General features: G+C 54.2%; 4 non-coding genes across 4 annotated transcripts; all 4 read right to left on the bottom strand.

Moving 5' to 3' along the window:
• Positions 1–419: 419 nt before the first annotated feature.
• LOC148805581 (U2 spliceosomal RNA) lies at positions 420–612 on the bottom strand. The gene has a single exon (XR_016090237.1). It is a non-coding gene; the product is annotated as a U2 spliceosomal RNA (small nuclear RNA).
• A 6,016-nt stretch (positions 613–6,628) lies between these two features.
• On the bottom strand, positions 6,629–6,819 carry LOC148805580 (U2 spliceosomal RNA). The gene has a single exon (XR_016090179.1). It is a non-coding gene; the product is annotated as a U2 spliceosomal RNA (small nuclear RNA).
• A 6,889-nt stretch (positions 6,820–13,708) lies between these two features.
• On the bottom strand, positions 13,709–13,903 carry LOC148805579 (U2 spliceosomal RNA). Its single transcript, XR_016090285.1, has one exon. It is a non-coding gene; the product is annotated as a U2 spliceosomal RNA (small nuclear RNA).
• Positions 13,904–19,780: 5,877 nt separating this feature from the next.
• LOC148805578 (U2 spliceosomal RNA) lies at positions 19,781–19,965 on the bottom strand. Its single transcript, XR_016090198.1, has one exon. It is a non-coding gene; the product is annotated as a U2 spliceosomal RNA (small nuclear RNA).
• Positions 19,966–21,871: the final 1,906 nt, after the last annotated feature.

Raw genomic sequence — 21,871 nt, 5'->3', positions numbered from 1 at the left:
GAGGGACGGGGACACACACACACCTGCCTGCCTGCCGAAAAAAAGAAAGAAAAGGTGTATATACTAAGTTTTTTGGAGGGAAAACGGCCGGCTGTCGAAAGGGGCCCGCCTGCAAGGACGGGGACACACACACACACACACACACACACACACACACAAGCCACGCCTGCCTCCCTGGAAAAAGGAGGAAAAAACTAAGTTTTTTGGAGGGAAAACGCACGGGAGCCGAAAAGGGGGCCGGCCTGCTTGCCGAGAGAGTCGAGGCGCGGGAAAGTGCACGGAGGGAGCACGGGAACGGGGAGGGGGAGAGAGAGAGACACAGAGACACACAGATGGACGAGAGACGAGACCGGAGAGGAAGGAGCTCCGGTCCACCTCGCTTGCTTGCTAGCTACGTCTGTCTTTTCACCGCTGAGAGAAGGTAGTGCACCGTTCCCGGAGGCGCTGCAATACCGGGCCGATGCGTGGAGAGGACGGAGCAAGCTCCTGATCCAGCTCCCTGTTCCAAAAATCCGTTTAATATGTGGTCCCCCGATGGGGGACGTATCAGATATTAAACTGATAAGAACAGATTTTTTTTTTATGTTTTATTAGAAATCAGTAAAAAACAGTGCTTTCAAAAGTTTACTCTACCCTCCACCTTTACACCCATGTGATCAAGTCCTTCCATCTTTCGCGTGCTGCGGCGAATCCCCATCGGAGGACGTCCCACCGGATCTTCCGTGAGACGTCCCTCTTGACTCTCCTCAAGATGGCCGGCACTGACCTCTCCACGCCGTGTTTGACCAGCTCTGACCTCGCGTCCCACACGTGGAGCTTGGTCAGGCTGATCAGGAGCCACAGGAGAAACGCCGCATTCCATTTTCGGGAACCAGCCACGCCCTTCATCACCGTGTTCAGAGTCAGGAGGGACCCCAGGCCTACCTGTGCGTAGAGGTGCTGGCTGGACTTCCACACCCTCTGCACGAACCCGCACTCCCAAAAGACATGATTTACTGTTTCTTCCCCTGTGCAGCCGTGCCTCGGGCACTGGCTCTTCTTTGACAAGCCATGCGAGCACATGACGGCCCTGACCGCCATTCGACCCCACACGCCGAGCCAGTTCAGGTCCTTTAGTCTGTTATCCAGGCCCTTTGGCTGGGCCTGCTGCCAGATGTCACTGGGCACACCCAGGAGCGCTGGCCTGTCCAGTGCTGTGACCACCTGGTACATCTTCCTATGGCTCAGCGCGATGTCTTTGTCCCGTACCTCTGGGTGTGCCCTCAGCCACTGCACTGCGTGTCGGTAGTGCAGTGGGAGCCGCTCGGCCTTCGGGGTCGTGTTGCTCCATGCGGCCAGGTGTCTCATGCTCGCTGCCAGCCAGAGGCTCACGAACCGGCCACACAGGTGGGGCGGGTTTCCGTGCAGGATGACGCACAGGTTGGCAACGAAAACACAGTCCAACTTCACTGGGAAGTTTGGGATCCCTCTGCCTCCTTCCATGGTAGGTCTGCACATGTCTATCCGGCGAATCCGTTCGTATGAGTGGCCCCAAACGAATGCAAAGACTGTTCTTACCAGTTCCTTCCTTTTCCTTTTAGGTAGGGGGTACACTACTGCCAGGTGGAGAAGCAAGGGCAGGATCTCCACCTTCAGCACCAGCGCCTTCCCTATCCATGTCAGGGATCGATGCTGCCAAAGGCCCAGCTTCTGCCTGATCTTCCGGAACCTGGCCTCCCAGTTCAGCCCTGAGGGGTCCAGGGTGTGAAATAGGACCCCCAGGATTTTCACCGGGCCGGCTGTCTCTTTCAGTCCTCCGGTGATCTCCGGTGCATACGGCCAGGTTCCAAAAAGCTTCACCAGGCTCTTGGCGCGATTCAGTTGGGCGCCGGTGCCTCTGGAGTAGGCCTCCACGATGTCCAACACTCTCCCCAGACTCCTGTCAGAACTGAGGAAGAGTGTCACGTCATCCGCGTAGGCCGCGGTTTTAGCTTCCTGCCCACCTCCACCTGGCACTTTAATTCCCTCCACTCCGGGATCCTTCCGTAAGGGATCCAGCAGCAGCTCAAGAAAGATGACATACAGCAGGGGCGAGAGTGGACATCCCTGTCGCACACCACACCTTACCGGAATCCTCCTCCCTACTGCTCCGTTGACTCTTACCCGGGACGTGGCGCCGTTGTAGAGCGCTTCGATCCACCTGACGAAAGCGTCAGGCAGACCCTTCCTCCTTAGGAGTGCCCACAGGGTCTCATGGTGGACCCGGTCGAACGCCTTCGCCTGATCTAGGCTCACCAGCATGAGCGGCAGGCCTCTGTCCTCCACCCAGGCGATGGTGTCCCGGATCAGCTGCAGGTTCCAGCTGATCTTCCGGCCTGCCACGCCACATGTCTGGTCCGCCCCGACCAGCTCCGGCATCACCGTTCTCAGACGGCCGCCCAGCACCCTGGCCAAGATCTTATAGTCCGTGCACAGGAGCTGGATCGGCCTCCAGTTTCCCAGGTCCGCCTTGTCTCCTCCCTTGTAGATCAGGGTCACGACGCCGGTCTTCATAGAGAGGCCCAGTTCATTGCTGTCCAGGGCCTCATTAAAGACCTGCACCAGAAAGGGCTCTAGCTGGTCCCAGAAGGTGCGGTAGAACTCCGCTGGTAGGCCGTCGACTCCGGGGACGGTCCCCTTCTTCAAACCAAACAATGCTGTCTTGATTTCCGCCCCCGTCACAGGCCCGACCAGCGAGGCGGGATCGTCCACCGCCTTCTCAACACCCTCCAGGAGCCTCTCCTTGGTGCTGGCGTCGATCTCCTTCTCCTGGAACAAGGTAGCGTAAAACCCTGTGGCACACTCCAGCATCCCGGGTAAGTCCGTGACTGCAGTCCCATCTTCGCGCCGCAAGCTTTCGAAGCAGCAGCGCTCCTGCTGCCTCCTCACGGCGCTGAAGAATTGGGGAGAGCACTGTTCTTCTCCCTCCTTCCAAACTCCCCGCAGCCTGAAAAGAAAGTTCTTTGCTCTCTGCAGCCACGTGTCTCTCAGCAGGCTCCTGACGATGGCAATCTTCTCGCCGTTGAAGGCGCCCCCCTGGTTCAGCTGCTCGTACAGTGCTTCTAGCTCCTCTTGGAGCTGGGCGCACTGGCGTTCCTCCAGACTCCGCCGGATCCAGCAGTATCGCCTGGTGACCGTCGCGAGAGTCTGTTTACACGATTCCCACCAGTGCACCGCCGAGCTAAAGAGCTCTCTTCTCCTCCCTAGGCCTTTCAGCACTGTCCCAATCTTCCTCCGGTATCTCTCCTCTTGTAGAACTTGTTTGTTCAGCTTCCAGTACCCAGCCTGGAAGCGCGGGTCCTCAACACCGAAGGAGATCGTGAGCAGCTGGTGATCCGAGAACCAGGTAGGGGTCACTTGCCTGCTCAATGTTGTCCACTTCACAGTAGAGAGGATGTAGTCGAGGCGTCGAAAACTTCCTCTCCCGTTGTCCCAGGTGTGGTGTGCAACGTTCTGAAACCCGTCTCGAAGGCCGAAATCTGCGATCAAGGACCTCAACAGATGAACTCCCTGGCCGTGCGGGTCTCCCAGGTCGATGTTGAAGTCGCCGCCGACAATCAGCTCCCTGTTGGTATACAGCACGGGCTCCAGGTCTTTCAAAAAGGAGCCCTGCTGTCTTCTGTCTGCTGGGGCGTACACGCTGACTAACCTTATCTTCACTCCCCTCCAGGTTCCGTCCACCACCAGCAGACGTCCGGGAATCACTGAGCTGACTGTTTGGGCGGCGAACCCTGGCAAGCCGCACAGGATACCCACGCCAGAAGAGTTCACCCCTCCGACGCTCCACCACGAGGGACCCCTCCTCCACTCCCTCTGAAGGGTCCTCACGTCGTCGAGGTCCTTGAGATGGACTTCCTGCAGAAAGGTCACATCCAACTTCCTTCGAGACAGGTAGGAAAACACTGCCACTCTCTTCTCCTGCTTCCTCAGACCCCTCACGTTAGCTGTTGCAACTGTGAGGGTCATGGCGGGTCTTGAGGGAGACTGTCACTCTCCATTCCCTCCGAGCGGCTGGAATCCGGAGAGCTCGCCGTCCCTGCTGTACTTCCTGAGCTGCCATCCTCCGTGTCCATGAACTGGACTGGGGTATCCGGGGCCTCTTGCTCGGGAGTAAGCGGTGCAGGCAGGCAGGCGACTACAGGGCTGCCTTCGTCTGTCACGTTGCCCGACACTGAAAAGACGGCCATCGGTACCGCCCCTGACCCCTGCCCTGGGGGGAGAGATTCCGAGGTGCTTTCGGCCTCAGAGTCGCTCAAGGCCGACGAGACTCCCTCCTCCTCTTCCATCCCCTCAGAGTCTGCGAGGTCTCCCGGGTCTTCCTCCTGGCCTTCCTCCTCGACCGTCTTCTTCTTCTTCTCCTGCGTCTCTTGCCGGCGTTTTCCTGCCCGCAGCCTCTTCGTCTTCCTCTTCTGCCCCGCGCTCTGCAGGGCCACCATCCCCTCCTCCTCTGCTGGCGCCGGTGCAGGCGCAGTTCTTCCCCCGCCCATCAGGGGGCGCCCCTTCTTCACCACTTCCGCCCAGGTTCCAGCCCTTCCGTCCGCTCCCCGCGATGTTCCCGGTCGTTCGCTGTCCGATCCCCGGGCTGCTTCCCGCTGCTCCATGTCTGAGCCCCATGATGTTCCTGGACCCTCACCATCCTCCGCTCCCTGGCTCTCCTCCTCCTCCTGTTCCCGTCCCTGTTTCCGTCCTCCCCTCTTCTCTCCCTTACCGAGGGGCCTGCTGCTCGTCGGCCGGCCTTCCCTCTCGCTGTCCTCGTCCGCCTGCCTGATCCACTCCTTAACCGCCTTCTCCGTGGCCGCCTTCTCCGTGGCCGTTCTCTCCTTGGCCGTCTTCTCCGTGGTCGCGCCCCTCTTGCTGCACTGCCGGAAAAGGTGGCCTCTGTCCCCGCACAGGGAGCACTCCTTCACCTGGCAGTCTCGGGTATGGTGTCCCGGGCGGCCGCACTTCCCACATTTCTCCGCCGTACATGCCCCCTCACGGTGCCCGGTGGTCCGACACTTCCTGCAAAATTCAGGCTGGTCCCAGTAAAACATGTACCCCCTACCTCCTCCGATTGCGAACGTAGCCGGTGGGTGGCTGTATCCATCCTTTGTTGTTGGGTCCCGTCGCAGTTCCACCAGGTACCGACGCTTTCCCGTCCACACAGTGCGTGTGTCGCTGAGCACCAAAGGCCCAGTTCTCACATCCACATACCTGCTTAGGAAGGTAGTCACGTCGGCATCCGTCACAAAGGGATCAAACATGTGCAAAACCACCCACCTCTTACTGTCGCTCTGCAATCCACCACACTCATACTCCCGGAATCCGCCGCTCTTAATGATATCGTTGCATTTTCCTACCATTTTCTTGTGGATGTCCGCACTGATGAAGGTGGTGTCGATGAACTTCTGTGGCTGGTTCCCCTGCACGCACTTGATATCCGCCGCCTTTAGCCCCAAAGCACCGAACAGGACATCGTCCTCAAACTGCTCCCTTCCCGGTGGTGCCGTCTCCGGTTTCCAATGGAAGCGGAGGGTCCACTTGATGCTGGGGTCCTTCCCAGCCCTCCTCGCCTCTCCTGGCTCTGCAGCCATGGTTGGTGCAGCCTTTCGGCCGCCAAACAGCCAGGGAATGCAAAGCCGGGTAAAAGAAAATCAAAAGTTCCGACGTCCAAAGGCAAAAAACGTAATCCAAAGGCAATCCGGGTCAATCCAAGGCAATCCAAAACGCGTCTCCGCAGTGCTGTCCTCTCGGTCTCCTCTCACGGTCTCTCCGCCGCCGCCCTTCTCGTCCCCCAGCCAAGTCTTCAAGCCGCGGGCCTGCCACGTACTTTTCCGATCTTAGCCGAAAGGCCGAGAAGCGATGCCCGACGCCGGCCTTGGGCGGGCGCGCGGGCGTCCGGCTGGCGCGCAGCGGCGCAGGCCGACGCCTCTGGAGCCCGGTCCGCACGCGGCTGCCGGCCGCCCGGACTCCGCTCTCCCCCTCTCTTGCCTGCCTGCTTGCTCGCCTGCCTGCCCGCCAGTCCCGGGCGGGGGCCCTGCTCTTTGATCTCCTGTCAACGGCCCGACAACGACCGCAGCCGCGGGGGGCGCCAGCCGGCCGGCCTCCTTAGCTTAGGCCCCTCCCACCAGCAGCAGCCGTGCCGAGTGAGCTGCAAGCGAAAGCGGACCGTCGGCACCTGCGGGCAGAGGCAAGGGGCAGCGCTCTCTCGGGAGGGACGGGGACACACACACACCTGCCTGCCTGCCGAAAAAAAGAAAGAAAAGGTGTATATACTAAGTTTTTTGGAGGGAAAACGGCCGGCTGTCGAAAGGGGCCCGCCTGCAAGGACGGGGACACACACACACACACACACACACACACACACACAAGCCACGCCTGCCTCCCTGGAAAAAGGAGGAAAAAACTAAGTTTTTTGGAGGGAAAACGCACGGGAGCCGAAAAGGGGGCCGGCCTGCTTGCCGAGAGAGTCGAGGCGCGGGAAAGTGCACGGAGGGAGCACGGGAACGGGGAGGGGGAGAGAGAGAGACACAGAGACACACAGATGGACGAGAGACGAGACCGGAGAGGAAGGAGCTCCGGTCCACCTCGCTTGCTTGCTAGCTACGTCTGTCTTTTCACCGCTGAGAGAAGGTAGTGCACCGTTCCCGGAGGCGCTGCAATACCGGGCCGATGCGTGGAGAGGACGGAGCAAGCTCCTGATCCAGCTCCCTGTTCCAAAAATCCGTTTAATATGTGGTCCCCCGATGGGGGACGTATCAGATATTAAACTGATAAGAACAGATTTTTTTTTGTTTTTTATTACAAAAATACAAAATACAACAAACCAAAAAACACATGGACATCCGAAAAACAAAATCCAAAACCAAAAAGTCACAAAACATGTCAAACTAACAGAAACCATTCATTATCATAATCCCGCCCCTTATGCAAAAACCAGTCCCTCCCCAATCCTCAAATTACTCCCGCATCCTCAGAAAAGACAAAAAATACAAACACAAAAAACCTTCAATACAGAAACTGCACACCAAAAAACACCCCAATGAAAAACAACCCCTCCCGATGGTCTTTCGCCGCTGCGGAACCCCTCCTCTGAACGACCCATTGGATGGGTCTTGCGCTGTCCTGCCACACCTTCCAGGCGATGCCTTCTACCGTGTCGCCCCTTCTGTGGCTGACCAAGTCCTCCCGGGAAGCCCAAAGATGAAACCTGACAAGGCTAATAGTCCATCTTCAAAAGAGTTCACAGAAACCTTGTCAAACAGCAAAATCAAACATACAGAAACACAAATAACAAAAACAAAACCCCGCGAGAAGCCTATCAAATCATGAAATAACAAAACAGCAGTAGTCAGGCATCGGCCAATACCTTCCACTTCTCCTTAACAGCGTGGAAACTCCACTTCCTTTTATCTGCAGCCACCATACATCTAACATCCCAGAGGACCTTGCTCCACACCCCCCCCACATCACATGTCACTCCCTTCTTCACCAGCAAATTTCTTGCGGCCCACAGTTCAATTTTCACAAAACTCATTAATAACCACAACAAAAAACACACACCTTTCGTTCTTCCCCCCCTCCTCACACCAAACATTACTGTTGCGAGGTTCACTACAAAAGTGCCATCTATGGCTCCCAAAAGAGCGCTGCTCTTCTCCCACACTTTTTGAGCAAAATTACACGACCAAAAAACATGCTCGATACTCTCCGCACAATGACATCCGGTTCGGGGGCACCCGACCTGTTTGGTCAACTTATGCTTATATAGCACAGTTCTTACAGGAAGCCTCTTCCATACCGTTAACCAATTAAGGTCCAGACAGTCCAGACGCAAACCCTTAGGCTGCACCCTTCCCCAGATCTCGTTTGCGACGCCCCCCACAACCCTGGCTTCTGCTCTTTCTGTTATAGCGCAATACAGTGCCCTGTGGTCCAGCAGCTCCGACTCATCCACCGACTCCAGATGCTTTCTCGTCCAGGACACTGCATGCCTGTAATGCCAGGGCAGATCTTCTCCGTGAGGGACGTCGTTCTTCCAGCCGGCAAGTCTGCGCATGCTGTTCGATAACCAAAATCTCACAAAATACTGGTAATCATGTGACACAGGCTGTTTCAAAGCAGCGCACAAACCAGACACAAACAGACAGTTCAGCTTAATCGGCATGTTTGGTACTGATCTGCCCCCCGCTTCTATGGGTCTATACATATCAATCCGTCTCACATATTCATATTTTTTGTTCCACACAAAACGAAAAACTTCTCTGACCAGATACCGATTATACCTAGCCGGCATGGGGTACACATGTGCTAAATACGTGAGGGCAGGCAACACATCTGTTTTTAATACAATCACCTTCTCGATGTAAGTAAGCCTCCTGTCGCCCCATCGGAGTAGTCTTTTCCTGACCACCTCCAAAGCCTCTTGCCAGCTGCTATGAACAGTACTTTGGTCATGAAAAGAAACCCCCAAAACCTTCAGAGGACCTCTGCAGCACTTCAGGTCGCAGGGACTCCCTTTTTCGCCCCTCCAACACCCGAAATATTTTATTTCGCTTTTCTGTCTATTTAACTTTGCTCCAGACATCCGGGCAAAGCTATCAAAAATCCCCAGAGCCTCCTGCAAACTTTCCTTCGACCCTACCATCAAAGTGATGTCGTCGGCGTATAAGGACATCTTCACTCTCCCCCCACCACTCCCAGGCAGCATTATGCCTTCTGCACGCGGGCTCGCGTTAACCATCCTCACAAAAGGTTCCAAGTACAGCACAAATAACAGAGGCGACAACGGGCATCCTTGCCTCACGCCCACCTTCTGTTCTACCAGTTTCCCCAGGAATCCATTCACCACCACCCTACTCCCTACTTGCTTATACAAGGTCTTTAGCCACCCAATAAAAAGCACGCCGAAACCCATCCTTTCCATCACAGCCCACAAAAACTGATGCGACACTCTATCAAAGGCCTTCTCCAAATCAAGGCTCACCAGTGCAAGGGGGATGTTTCTCTGCTCGGACCACGCTATTGTGTCCCTAACCAGCTGCAATGACCAGGTAATTTTCCTCCCCTGGACCCCACACGTCTGATCTTTCCCAATCACTTTGTCCAACACTCCTTTCATCCTATTAACTAACACCTTTGCAAATAGTTTATAGTCCGAGCAGAGCATTGTTAAAGGCCTCCAATTCGCAAGCTCTGTCGGTTGGCCTTTTTTATACAACAGAGTCAAAACCCCTTCACTCATCGATCTTCCCAGGACGCCCATGCAAAAAACCTCCCTCATTACCTCGAGCAAGATCGGCCCCAATATACCCCAGAAAGTCCTATAAAATTCTGATGGCAGACCATCAATTCCAGGCACTTTCCCATCTTTTGTGTCAGCTAAGGCCAACCTAAGCTCCTCTAATGTGAAAGGGCTTTCTAAGAGGGCCCTACTCTCCTCCGGCAGCTGTGAAACAATACAATCCAGAGAGGTGAGATCTATCTCCCTTCCCATCTCTTTTTCAGAAAAGAGACACTGATAATAGTCAAACACTGCCTCCAACATACCGTCTATGCCTGCTACTATCGTGTTCTCACCCACTCGAACCCCATCCAGCCGTCTTTTAGCCTGCTGCTTTCTCACCTGTCTGAAAAGATAAGAGACGCAGGTCCCTTGCTGCAGGGATGAGTCTACCCGGGTCTTAAAAATGAAACTCTTTGCCCTCTCCTCGTGATACGCCCTTAACAGCCTCTTAGAAGCTGCCACCTCAGTCATGTCCACTGACACCCCATCATTAAGAAGAGCATAAAGCTTATTCAGCCCTTCCTGGAGCAGCCTCCCCTCTTTCCTCACTTTTTTCTGACGTTCCAGACAATAGAACCTCGTTTCACTTTTAACTTTCTTCTTAGTCTGCTCCCACCAGTCCAACACAGAGACACGCTGTTGCCTTCCTGCCCACCACCTGTTCAAATTCAGACTCATACGATCCACATACTCTCTCTCTCCCAAAACCGCAACATTCATTCTCCACACACCCTTCCCATACATTCCGCCTGCCAGGCTCAAATCCACTTCTACAATATCGTGATCCGAAAGCCAGGCCGGGCGAGTGGTGATTCCTCCAACTGCCACCTCCCTAGATACAAAAACATAATCAAGACGTTTTGCCACACCTGACGCGTTCCTCCAGGTAGGCACCACCCCTTTTCCTTGAAAACGCACTGCACTATCAACTAAATTGAAGCGCGTCAGCAGTGTGCGCAGCTGCTTTGCCCCCGCCTCTTCCTTATTAACGAGGTCGACATTAAAATCACCACCGACGACCAGAAGCCTATTTGTGGCGCACAAAGGGAACAGCTCTTTAAAAAAATCTGCCCTCATGGACCCTACAGCCGGAGCATAGACACACACGACTCTAAAACGACACTCACCAACACTCAAATCAACACTCAAAGCTCTGCCCGGCACCACTACAGCACTCCCTTCGACTAAAACATCCCGATTCCCAATCAACACACCCACACCCGACGAGTGAACCCCGCCCACACTCCACCTAGAATCCCCTCTATCCCACTCACGCGCAAAACCCACTACATCCTTATTATCCTTCAGATGAACCTCCTGTAAAAGACAGACATCAAAATTAAAAGGCCTCAAAGACTGGAAAACTGCAGTCCTTTTCACTTTGTTCCTCAGTCCCCTGGTATTTAAAGTGAGAACCTTAATGGCCATGAATAGTCACTTCACAGTTTTTCTTCCCACCTATCGATGATAGCCATCGCCGCTATATAAGCGTCCCGCACATCCGCTTCCTGACAGCCACTCACAGCCAATCTTGTGATTCTCCTAGCCGATCCATCGTTCTCGAGCTTCACTCCCGGAAATCTTTTGGGTATGTTTTTAAGCCCACCCGCCCTGCTCGGGAACCTCACAGTCCCGTTCTGCCATTCACACTTCTTTAAAAAAAAAGACGAGGCATCCAACTTTTTCACATACCGGCCATCCTTCCTATAAACCCCCGCAGCAAAGGCTTCCTTTGCCTTCCCAGCACTGTTCCTCCACTGCTTCACAAGATCAGAGAAAAGATATTTTTTCGCGATTATCTCTGAGTGGTTTCTTCCATATACTTGAATGCGCCTCACTTCTTTGCCAACGCACTCACACTTGTACTTAATTCCTTTCTTCTGCAGATCCTGCTCTTCAAACCCGGCTGGCCAATTGACCTCTCTGTTCTTCTCATGCCATTTGCAGAGGTCAATGAAGTCCCTGGGGAGGTCCGAGTCCAGCCAAAGGCCTTCCTCGCTCCCCAGCTTCTGCTCAGCCTGGACGCCCTCATCCGTCCCAGGTATGCAAGAAACATCGGATGACACTGAGCATTCTCCGGATTGGGGCAGGACAGGCCCCTCATCACGGACTTCACCCTCCTCAGGTGTGTAAGCTGCCACCAGGGCCTCTGAGACAGATGTTTCACTCAGTGTCAGATCCTCAGCACCTCTATCAGCTTTCTTGGCCACTAGAGCATCCGACCCTTGCGCCTTCCTCTTTATGGATTTCTTCGACACTGACGGCCCTTCTTCTCCCCCTTCCTCCATCCTCTCATCCCAACTCACGCCCGGGGCACAGTGCACCTCCTGTCCGACTTCTATCACTGCCGCCTTCAAAAGGTCTAGTCCTGGCGTCTCTGAAACCTCTGAAAAGCCGTCAGTCTCCGAAAAATTTCCATCTGCTGGCTCGATTTGCATATGCAAATTTGACTCCGCCCCTGCCTCTGCTTCTCCCACCACTTCTCCGGTCTCCTCTCCTTCCTGGCCTTCCATTAAGAAGCCTCCGTCTTTTAAAAACCTTCGGCTTCCCTCTTTACCAGGCTCCCTATTTTCAGCCTCCTCACCACTGACACGGCCCGCACCTTCCGAAACTTCATCCACCTTCCTTCGTCTCTCCTCCTCATTCGCAGCACCTGGTCTCACACCTGCAGCACCACTAACGACTTCAGAAAAAGTCCTCTTCCGCAACGCACAGTCTTTAAACACATGCCCTGCACCGCCGCACAAATTACATCTTCTTTCCTCCTTGCATTCGGAAGATAAGTGGCCAACCCCCTCACATCGTCTGCAAATTCGCTCCCTGCAATCCACTACGTGGTGTCCCTCCTTTCTGCATCTCCTGCAGACCGAGGGCTGTCCATAATAAAATAAGTACCCCCTGTTGGAGCCTATCTCAAACGACGCCGGCGGGTGCAAAAGGCCGTCCGGAGACGACCCATCTGCTCTGAAGCGCACTCTGTAACGCCTCCGCCCTGTCCAATAATTCTTCCTGTCTATGAGCTTCACCCCTATGCCCTGAATGTCCACGAAGCGCTTCAAGAAACAAACTATGTCCTCTTCTGGCACATAGGGGTTAAACATTGTCACTGTCAAAGTTCTTAGCTCCCTGGCAAACAAAGGCTCCACATAGTAGTCGACAAAGGGCCTTTCCTCTCTCCTTCTGTTCACCACTGCCCAAACATTCCTGACAAGATCCTCCGAGATGAGCGAAAGGTCAAAACATCGCTTACCCGGGAAGTCTTGCAGGCAGAAAACGTCCTCGGGCTCCAAGCGCAAGGCAGCGCCGATCACCTCGTCCTCGAACTTGTCCCTCGAAACAAAATCCGTCTTCTCCCCGTCGTCTCGCTGCACAAACCGAACGGCATGCCGCACTCTCCCTTCTCTCGAAAAGGCTCCTCCTTCCATCGTCTCAAAAAAATGGCCGGAAAAAAAACCGCCACGCAAAAAAAGCTTCGAGTCTCCTCGAAAAAAAGCGATCCGTCTCTTCCTCTTTCTTCTGGCCAAGATGCAAGCTGCGGACAGGCCACACACTTGATCTTAGCCAAAAGGCCGAGAAGCGATACCCCCAAAGGCGCGGACCGACGCGCGGGCGTTCCGCTGGCGCACAGTGGCGCAGGCCGACTCTCCTCTGGAGCCCGGGACCCGCGCAGCTGCCGGCCTCCCTGCAGCCAGAGGCCTGCCGCCGGACTCTGCTCCCCCTCTCTCTTGCCTGCCTGCCTGCCGCCTTCCTGCCAGTCCCGGGCGGGGGCCCTGCTCTTTGATCTTCTGTCAACGGCCCGACAACGACCGCAGCCGCGGGGGGCGCCAGCCGCCCGGCCTCCTTAGCTTAGGCCCCTCCCACCGGCAGCAGCTGTGCCCAACCAGCTGCAAGCGAAAGCGGACCGCCAGCACCTGCGGGCAGAGGCAAGGGGCAGCTCTCTCTCTCGGGAGGGACGGGGACGCGCGCGCACACACACACGCCTGCCTGCCTGCCTGCCTGCCTGCCTGCCTGCGGAAAAAAAAGAAAGAAAAGGTGTATATACTAAGTTTTTTGGAGGGAAAACGCCCGGCTGTCGAAAGGGGCCCGCCTGCAAGGACGGGGAGACACACACACACACACACACACACACACACACACACACACACACACACACACACAAGCCACGCCTGCCTCCCGGGAAAAAGGAGGAAAAAACTAAGTTTTTTGGAGGGAAAACGCACGGGAGCCGAAAAGGGGGCCGGCCTGCTGGCCGAGAGAGTCGAGGCGCGGGAAAGCGCACGGAGGGAGCACGGGAACGGGGAGGGGGAGAGAGAGACACAGAGGCACAGAGACACACGGATGGACGAGAGACGAGACCGGAGAGGAAGGAGCTCCGGTCCACCTCGCTTGCTTGCTAGCTACGTCTGTCTTTTCACCGCTGAGAGAAGGTAGTGCACCGTTCCCGGAGGCGCTGCAATACCGGGCCGATGCGTGGAGAGGACGGAGCAAGCTCCTGATCCAGCTCCCTGTTCCAAAAATCCGTTTAATATGTGGTCCCCCGATGGGGGACGTATCAGATATTAAACTGATAAGAACAGATTTTTTTTTTTTTTTTACATTTATTATGCCAATACAAGACAAAATCACAGAACATAAATCACAATCCACAAACGGCAAAACTTATTCCATTAATCCAGCAGCGGTTTCCATTTTTCTTTTGCTGCGTGAAAACCCCACCTACGCACTTCTACTGACAACATCTTCTGCAGCTCAAAACGAACCCTCCCACATATTGCCCCAGCCCCTTCCACATGGCCATGTTTGACCAGATTGTTTCTCGATCCCCATAACACAAATTTTACCATACTGATTAAAAACCAGGTTACAAGGTCATGTCTCGCAGTTCTTGAAGACCTGCCCCACCGTCTCAAGATTTTATCCCCAGATAGAACAAACCCCGGTTCCAGTTTATTAAAAAGATCCGACATCTGCCCCCACACTGCTTTTGCAATTCTGCAACCCCAGAACACATGAGTGATTGACTCCACCTCTGCACATTGCGGTCTTGGACAAGTCGCTGAACGCGCCAGCTTATGTCTGTGCATTACCTCCCTTACAGGCAGACGTCCCCAAACACACATCCAATTTAAGTCTTTGAGCCTGTTATCCAGGCTCTTAGGTTGCACCCTTTTCCAGACATCAGTCGGAACCACCACATTTGTTCCCTTTTCATTGCTCTTAGCTGTCTTATATAAGAGCCTATGAGAGACAATCACTGACCTGTCCGCATCTTTTGCGTACTTCCTTAACCATGCTGCCGCATGTTCGTAGAACCACGGTAAAATTTCAGCCTTGGGAACGTCGTTCCTCCACACTTCTGAAGGCTTGACGACCCAGGCGAACCAAAGCCGGACAAAGAACTGATGTTTATATGAGATCTTGTCATCTACCGCTTTACAAAGGTCAGCCACAAATATGGCATCTAGTTTAATGGGTAAATCTGGGACTTCTCTACCTCCCTCCCTGATGTCCCTGTACATATCTAGACGCTTCACATACTCATAACCACCCCCCCATACAAAATCAAACACCATCTTAGTTAAGGAGCGTCTAAAACAAGCAGGCATAGGAAAGACCTTTGCAATGTGCACAAGACTTGGTAAAATGTCACCTTTCAGTACCACAACCTTCCCTGAATAGGACAGTGATCTTTTCTTCCATAGGCCAAGTTTGCTATTCACCTGGGATAAACGAGTCTCCCAATTCCTTCTTCCAGTCCCTTCCCTGTCAAACTGCACTCCCAATATTTTCAAAGAATCCATTTCCAGAGACAGACCTCCTACCACCTCATCCCTATTACTCCAAGGGCCGAAATACTGCACACTGCTCTTATTTCTGTTCAATCTTGCACCTGTGCATTGGTTGAAGACTTCTATCAGCTCCAGTGCGACTAAAAGACTTCTATCTGAGCTCAAAGTTAGGACAACATCATCCGCGTAGGCCAACACTTTAGTTTGGAGGCCTCCGCTTCCCGGGATCACTATGCCCTCAACCCTTCTATCTCGTCTTATCAACTCCAATAGTGGCTCTATGTAGACTACATATAAAATTGGAGACAAAGGACAGCCTTGTCTGACGCCCTTGCTTACATCAAAGGGTTCACTCATAAAACCGTTTATGTTGACTCTGGTGGAAGCACCTCCATACAGGGCCTTCAGCCAAGAGATGAAACTACCGCTGACTCCATAACGATCTAACACATCCCATAAGCATTGATGATCCACCCTATCAAATGCCTTCTCTTGGTCAAGACTGGCTATCAACAGACACTGATGTCTGTCTTCTGCCCAAGCAATGGTATCTCTGAGCAGGCCAAGGTTCCAGTGTAGGGACCTACCCGCCACGCCGCAGGTCTGATCCGGCTGTATTACTGATGGCAGAACTTTCCTTATCCTATCACACAAGATTTTTGCCAAGATTTTATATTCGACACACAATAATTGGATAGGCCTCCAATTTTCTAGCCTCTTAGGATCCCCTTTCTTAAATAACAGAGACAGAACTCCCTGTGCCATTGTGTCTCCCAAAGCTCCACCATCTAGAATTGCTTGAAAAACTTCGAGCAGTGATGACCCTATCAAATCCCAGAAAGTCAGGTAAAATTCTACCGGGATGCCGTCAACCCCCGGAACTTTCCCAGTTTTCATTCTCCGAGTCGCCCCCTCAACTTCGGCTAGCTCAATGCGTGTCACTAGAGCCCTGTTTTCCTCAGCACTGACCTTCTTCTCAATGTGCTCCAAACCACCAACCCCCTTTACAGGCTCCCCCTCCCTCTTATTGAAGTAAGTAGTAAAATACTTTACGGCTTCATCCAACATTTCATACGGAGTACTTACCACCTCCCCCTCTGCAGTAAACAAACTCCCGAATGCTCTTTTAACCCGCTTGGCTTTGACTGATTTAAAGAGCAAACCTGAGACCTCTTCTTGTCCATCCAGAAAGCCGATGCCAGCTCTGATTAAAAGCTCTCTGGGTTGTCTAAGGTAAAGTTCTCTAAGTCGCGCCTTCAGCTCCTGGGCCTTCGAGAAATTAAAATCTGCACCTTTGTTTGTCTCCTCATACATGTTTTCCAGCTCTTTTTGAAGCCTTCTCACTTCAAAGTTCTTTCTTTGGTTTCGGCGCTTACAATACCGGATTGAGATTTCCTTCACCTGCCACTTAACATACTCCCACCATTGAATTAGTGACGGCCAGTCTTGTTTCTGTCCTAACCAAAAGGACCATTTGGCTCTAATTAGCTCTTTGTAGCCGTCCTCACTCAGCACGGCTGTGTTTAATTTCCAGTAACCTGGACCAAACTTGACCCCCACCCCTTCCACCTCTACCACCAGCAATTCGTGATCGGAAAAATAAAAAGGTACGACCGAGGCTTTAGCAATCACCAACCCTCGAGACAGGAACACGTAATCCAATCTTTTGGCGGCCCCTGCTGCGTTCCTCCAAGTAACTGGGGGAATCAACCCTACTGCTGCAGGCCCTTTGAGACTAAAACTATCAAAAAGGTCAAAATCCCTCAACAGTTTGTTAATTTCTCGGGATCCTGCTGTTCTTTTATTTAGATCTTCATTAAAATCACCGGCAATCACTAATTTTCTATTAGTTACACACCAGGGGACTAAGTCTGAAAAGAAGCCCCCCCTTGATGTCCTATCCGCCGGTGCATAGACGACTATGAATCTCATTTTTATGTTTAGGTATACCCCATCCACCACAAGAATTCTCCCTGGCCGCACAAAATAAGTTTCTGTAACCTCAATGTGGTTGTTCCCAAATAATATACCAACCCCAGAAGAATGTACTCCCCCCACACACCAAAAGGACTTCCCCGAATCCCAATCTTTAGAAAACCGCTTCACATCTGTATCACCACCCAAATGCACTTCCTGTAAAAAACATATATCAAACTTATTTTCACGCAAAATTTTAAACACAGCAATCCTTTTAGACCTATTTTTCAATCCTCTAACATTTACAGTTAAAATTTTGAAGGTCATCTCGACCTCCCACCATCTCTCCCCCCAGGATCCACATCTGGTTCTGCAGAGCTGTCCGTCTCCGAAGAACTTGTGTCACTTGTCCTATAAGGGGTTGAGCCCTCCTCCTCTGAAGTGGACTGCACCACGCTCGGAGCCACCGAAACGCAGCGCAGGTAAGGCGACTCCGGTACTCTTTCTTTTAACAGGTGCCCCTTCTGACCCCAATGCGACACTGCAGCCTCCTCCCGCTCAGGGGAGGATTCCATCGCCATGCCTTCTTCTACATCCTCCTCTGCGTGAGCGTCCTCCTTGGCCTTCTTCTCCTCCCCCGCAGGCAGCTCTTCTTCGGAATCCTCCCTTGGCCTTTTCTGGACTGCCACATTCCCCTCCAGGTCGAAGTCACCCAGGTCCATCGCCAGGCCATCTTGCGGCAGGTGCTCGAACAGGTCCACGGCTCTAGCCACCTGACCAGCAGGTAAGCTACCGCTGCTGTCCAAACCGGTGTCTGATGCTTCACTCACATCCACTTCTGCTCTCTCCTCACCCTCGATCTCTTTGCCGTCACCTGTTTCGACGTTTTCATTCCTGTTCCCCTCTGTCCTCTCAGTTCCTTTGCCTTCCTCTCTTCTTTCGTCTTCCTCATCTCCTTCTTGCTCCGAGTCAGATTCCACCGGTGCGGCATCTGGGAAGCCTCTCTCTTGTTCCCTGGCCATCTCCGGGTCTCTCCATACGCATTCTCTATACAGATGGTTTGTATCCCCACACAGAGAGCAAGTTTTCTGGAAACATCTCCCTTTAGTGTGGTCCCGTGCTCCACACCTCGAACAGGAGGTGGCAGTGCAGTCTTTGTCCATGTGGCCGAAGGAACAACACTTCCTGCAGTAGGACGGCTGGTTCTGATAATAAATGTAACCTTTGCTTTGACCCAGGAAGAAAGCCGACGGGGGGTGCGAGAACCCGTCCGCGCGCCCAACATTCCGCCTGAGCCGCACCTGGTATCTGCGCCTCCCGTTCCAGACCCGGAATCTGTCACCAATTATCTGGGGGCCTGCCAGGACATCCACATGCATCCACAGGTAAGCAGTGATAATGTCATCCTCAATGAAGGGGTCATGCATAGTTACGATTATAAATCGCACATCATCCTGAGCCAGACCCAAAATCTCAAAGTCCCGTAACAGTTCATCATTCACCATTTCCTCACACTTCCCAGAGACTCTCTTATAGATCTGGTCATTATTAAAGGTCACATCAAAAAAGCCAAAAGGCCTGTTTCCTTGCAAACACTTCACTTCAATAGGTATCGCTTTCAGAATTCCAAACAAAATCTTGCATTCAAACTCATATCTACCCATCATTTCTTTCTCTCTCACCCATTTAAAACGCAAGGTCCATTTCAGCCGAGGAGCCTGGCTGGCCCACCCGGGGGGGGCCTGGCCCTCGGCCATTGCGGGAAAACAGCCTTCCGACACTCTTCTCAAAGGTCTTCAAAAGTATCCTCCTTGCAAGAAAAAGCAACTCTCCGGAAAACAGGAACCAGCAACACGAAAATTCCCTCTGGATCCAAAAGTCTGCAGGCACTGGTAGCGGTCCAACGATCTCTCCCCTGGTCTTGGCCAAAAGGCCGAGAAGCGATACCCCCAAAGGCGCGGACCGACGCGCGGGCGTTCCGCTGGCGCACAGTGGCGCAGGCCGACTCTCCTCTGGAGCCCGGGACCCGCGCAGCTGCCGGCCTCCCTGCAGCCAGAGGCCTGCCGCCGGACTCTGCTCCCCCTCTCTCTTGCCTGCCTGCCTGCCGCCTTCCTGCCAGTCCCGGGCGGGGGCCCTGCTCTTTGATCTTCTGTCAACGGCCCGACAACGACCGCAGCCGCGGGGGGCGCCAGCCGCCCGGCCTCCTTAGCTTAGGCCCCTCCCACCGGCAGCAGCTGTGCCCAACCAGCTGCAAGCGAAAGCGGACCGCCAGCACCTGCGGGCAGAGGCAAGGGGCAGCTCTCTCTCTCGGGAGGGACGGGGACGCGCGCGCACACACACACGCCTGCCTGCCTGCCTGCCTGCCTGCCTGCCTGCGGAAAAAAAAGAAAGAAAAGGTGTATATACTAAGTTTTTTGGAGGGAAAACGCCCGGCTGTCGAAAGGGGCCCGCCTGCAAGGACGGGGAGACACACACACACACACACACACACACACACACACACACACACACACACACACACACAAGCCACGCCTGCCTCCCGGGAAAAAGGAGGAAAAAACTAAGTTTTTTGGAGGGAAAACGCACGGGAGCCGAAAAGGGGGCCGGCCTGCTGGCCGAGAGAGTCGAGGCGCGGGAAAGCGCACGGAGGGAGCACGGGAACGGGGAGGGGGAGAGAGAGACACAGAGGCACAGAGACACACGGATGGACGAGAGACGAGACCGGAGAGGAAGGAGCTCCGGTCCACCTCGCTTGCTTGCTAGCTACGTCTGTCTTTTCACCGCTGAGAGAAGGTAGTGCACCGTTCCCGGAGGCGCTGCAATACCGGGCCGATGCGTGGAGAGGACGGAGCAAGCTCCTGATCCAGCTCCCTGTTCCAAAAATCCGTTTAATATGTGGTCCCCCGATGGGGGACGTATCAGATATTAAACTGATAAGAACAGATTTTTTTTTTTTATATTTATTAGAAAAACAGTACAAAAACAGAGCTCAAAAGTTTAATCTACCCACCACCTTTAACACCACGTGATCAAGTCCTTCCAGCGCTCCTTTGCGGCTGCGAAACCCCAGCGCATTATATCCCATCGGATTCTTCGGACCACATCCGCTTTCACTCTCCTCAGGATGCCTGCGATGGTCACCTCCACGCCGTTCCTGACCAGCTCAGTCCGTGCTTCCCACACGTACAGCTTTGTGAGACTGATCAGGAGCCACAGTAAGAAGCTGGCGGTCCAGGGACGGGAACCGGGCACTCCTCGCAGCACCATCCGCAGTGACAATGGGGAATCCAGACCTACCTGTGCGTATAGGTGTCTGCTGGTCCTCCACACCCCCTGCACGAACCCGCACTCCCAAAACACGTGGTTCACGGTCTCTTCACCTGTGCAGCCGTGTCTTGGGCACTGACTCTGCCGTGATAGTCCATGCGCATGCATGACGGACCTGACCGCCAACCGACCCCACACGCAGAGCCAGTTCAAGTCCTTCAACTTGTTGTCCAGGCCCTTTGGTTGGGCCTGCTGCCAGATTTCCCTGGGCACACCCAGGATCGCTGGCCTTTCCGACGTCAAAAGGGTCTTGTACATGAGCCTGTGGCTCAGCGCAGTCGTTCCTCCTTTGACCTCCGGGTGTGCCCGCAGCCACTGCACTGCGTGCCGGTAGTGCAGTGGGAGCCGCTCCGCCTTCGGGGTCGTGTTGCTCCAGACGGTCAGGTGTCGCATGCTCGTCGAGAGCCAGAGGCTCACAAACCGGCTACACAGGTGGGGCGGGTTCTCGTGCAGGATGACGCACAGGCCGGCGACGAACACACAGTCCAACTTCACCGGGAAGTCTGGAATCCCTCTGCCGCCGTCCGCGACGGGCCTACACATGTCCGTTCTTCTAATGCGCTCGTATGAGTGCCCCCAAACAAACCCAAAAATGGTCCTCACCAGTTCCTTCCGTCGTCCTGCAGGTAGGGGGTATACCACTGCCAGGTGGAGCAGCAGGGGCAGGATCTCTACCTTCAGCACCAGCGCCTTCCCTATCCAGGTCAAAGACCGCTTCTGCCAAAGGCCCAGCTGTTGATTGATCCTTCGGAACCTGGCCTCCCAGTTCAAGCCCGCGGGGTCCACGTTGTGGAAGAGGACCCCCAAGACTTTCACTGGGCCGGTCGTCCTCGTCAGCCCTCCAAACGTCCGTGGTTCACATGGCCAGGTCCCGAACAGTTTAACCAGGCTTTTGGCGTGGTTCAGTCGGGCGCCAGTGCCTCTAGAGAAGGCCTCCACGATGTCCAACGCCCTCCCCAGGCCGCTTTCAGAGCCCAGGAAGAGCGTGATGTCGTCCGCATAAGCGGCGATCTTGGCTTCCTGCCCTCCTCCACCTGGCACTCGGATTCCTTCCACTCCGGGATCCGTCCTTAACTGGTCCAGCAGGAGCTCGATGTAAATGACGTACAACAGGGGGGAGAGAGGACAGCCCTGTCGCACACCACACCTTACGGGGATGCTCCTCCCCACTGCGCCGTTAATACATACCCGGGATATTGCGCCGTCGTACAGAGTCCTGATCCACCTAACAAAACTGTCAGGCAGACCCTTCTTCCGCAACAGCGCCCACAGGATCCCATGATGGACCCGGTCAAAAGCCTTCGCCTGGTCCAAGCTCACCAGCATGAGCGGCAGGCCCCTGTCCTCCACCCAGGAGATGACGTCTCGGATCAGCTGCAGCGTCCAGCTGATCTTTCTTCCTGCCACGCCACATGTCTGGTCAGCCTTGACCAGCTCCGGCATTACGGTTCTCAGGCGGCCGCCCAGCACCCTGGCCAAGATCTTATAGTCCGTGCACAGGAGCTGGATCGGCCTCCAGTTGCCCAGGTCCGCCTTGTCTCCACTCTTGAAAATC

The sequence above is a fragment of the Atractosteus spatula genome, unplaced genomic scaffold, assembly GCF_055471065.1.
Source record: "Atractosteus spatula isolate fAtrSpa1 unplaced genomic scaffold, fAtrSpa1.hap1 Scaffold_7, whole genome shotgun sequence".
Taxonomy (NCBI): Eukaryota; Metazoa; Chordata; class Actinopteri; order Semionotiformes; family Lepisosteidae; genus Atractosteus; species Atractosteus spatula.
Note: the sequence above shows the minus strand (reverse complement) of the source record. Positions and strands in the feature narration are given on the sequence as shown.